Consider the following 2,174-nt stretch of genomic DNA (forward strand, 5'->3'; position numbering starts at 1 on the left):
AGGCACCTAAGTTCGAGATTCAATGACGGTTTTATTGCCCCAAAAGGTATCTCACAGAACACCTAGAAAAAGAAAATGCCACATTGGATAAACAACGTCAAAGTGAAACATGACTTGGGAAACTGAGAAAATAAGTTCTTTGCAGTCAGAAGATCACTTGATAAGTTGATAAGAAATGAATAACGGTACTAGTCACTCTCGACGCATTGAACTTGTTTCTATTATTTTTAGATCACAAGACTATTGGAAAGGAAAACTTTGAGATATTACAGCCTCCAAGTTAAGAAGACATAGAAAAAATATCACGAACGAAAACCACAAACTTTTACAGAGCAAAAGTAACGTTAATTCGACCGAGACTGCGATTAGTTTTCACGACTTACATTCTAATACAAAGAAATCATCCCGCCCAGGTACCAAAAATTTTGATGAAAAATACCTAATTTAGAAAAAATGCTTCTTTCGTCACACAAACAAAATTAAAATAATTTATTTGACTAAATAAATAGACTCCAGTTGAATCACCGCGAACACCGGAGTGACCAGTCTTCCACAAAGATCGGAAACTCACTACCACTACACTAACCAACTGTGGCAACGTTACCATACGTCACAGACACCAAGTAGATACCACTCGTACAGAAACTATCAGAGTACCAGAGATACAACATCTAATACCGTACGTTCTTTGCTACAAGCGAAGAAAAATATCGCACTAAATCCTCCTGAACTGATGATGCCTTAATCCCAAGAGTAAACTTGTAAGACTTCTTTACAAATCCTTTTTGTTTTACTAAGAGAACAGCTGACAGAATATCAACGGTTTTTTCGTTCTGTTTCTCTCTTCAGCAAAAACTGTACGAAATGTTTGAAGCAATCATACCGGAAATTAGAATTCCTATGAGCGCCTGGAAATGTAGGGAACATATGCAATAAGCAATAGATTTATCGGAGGTTTCTTCAAACTTTTTTGTTTTGCCAAAAAGTTTAGAGGAACCTGAAAACATGAGTTACAATAACATATCCGAGAAAATAATATGACATAGAAAGGTCTATTTTCCCAAATTCAAATCGTCAGTGTCAGTAGCTTTCTAAGTATTCCAAGTACGTTTCTTTTAATCGATCTAAATGACCTATATCCGGAGTTAGTGACTTAGAACAAGCTTATCACACGGAGGGTCATGGGAATAATGAAACATAGAGTGCGTTTATACTTTATACGTACGGACCTACAGATAAAATGTTGTTACACTGTAGAGCGTACACACTACATACACATGAGCACTAAAAATTAAAATAAATAGCACCCAGGTAAGAGTGAACTCAGTGTTGATTACTAGAAAAAGTACTACTACCAAGTACCTACTAGTAATCGATAGGAAGAAATGAGGGACAGACCAAGTAAACATTGTTGTGGGTTATTTTGTTAGCGTTCAAAACAAATAGATAGGTACTATACGTACTCGTATACATAAATACGAAAATTGGTAAAATAAAATCAATAATTACGTTGATACGTTGGTGTATGAGTATGATACCTGTTTGTAACCTCTGTCCGTCTAAAATTTACAGTGTACTATGATCTGTGCATAGTATAGGTTTCTGAGTACTACTATAGTCTTAGTTTGGTCTCTGAGTAGGTGTAGGTATGCTGTAGGCTGTGCTAAAACCTGCCTCTGAACCCTACGCGTAAAACATGATTCAACATAATTCAGTGAACAGGTACAAAACAGTCATTATCGGGATGCTATCAAAGCAGTTCAGAGCTCATCATTATATTATCTGCTAAGACACTGCATTCACTCAAGTAAATATGAATTAGTGATGTTAACACGTACCGTATGTAGGTACGTCGAAGGTGTTTTTCATCAGCGGCGGTGCGCGATAGGATGTTTTTAGGGTAGTATAAAAGTAGAAATTCAAGTGGAGATTTCGAATATTGGAGCATACCTTTACAAATCTACAGTCACTGTTGCAGGAAACCACAGTGATAGAAGACCCAGATGGAAAAGCAGGGAACCATACAATAGAGACAGATGGAACAAGGAACGACCACCGTTAAGCATTTTCAGACAATATTAATTTCGGCTTTACAAGATATTACATACACTATTTTCCTCATTTTAATATAAGGAAAGTAAAAAGCTAGGCCACTGCAACAACCCAAAAAGACA

General features: G+C 36.4%; 1 long non-coding RNA gene across 3 annotated transcripts; it reads right to left on the reverse strand.

Annotated features, from left to right (window-relative positions):
* Positions 1 to 653, reverse strand: LOC113467267. Of its 3 annotated transcripts, none has more exons than XR_003391410.1 (2): positions 587 to 653; positions 1 to 240 (listed from the first exon to the last, which is right to left on the reverse strand). It is a non-coding gene; the product is annotated as an uncharacterized LOC113467267 (long non-coding RNA). The 3 variants fall into 3 exon arrangements; XR_003391408.1 differs by lacking the exon at positions 587 to 653 and adding an exon at positions 512 to 574; XR_003391409.1 differs by lacking the exon at positions 587 to 653 and adding an exon at positions 440 to 552.
* Positions 654 to 2,174: the final 1,521 nt, after the last annotated feature.

This window comes from Diaphorina citri, unplaced genomic scaffold (genome assembly GCF_000475195.1).
Source record: "Diaphorina citri unplaced genomic scaffold, Diaci psyllid genome assembly version 1.1 scaffold442, whole genome shotgun sequence".
In the NCBI taxonomy this organism is placed as follows: Eukaryota; Metazoa; Arthropoda; class Insecta; order Hemiptera; family Psyllidae; genus Diaphorina; species Diaphorina citri.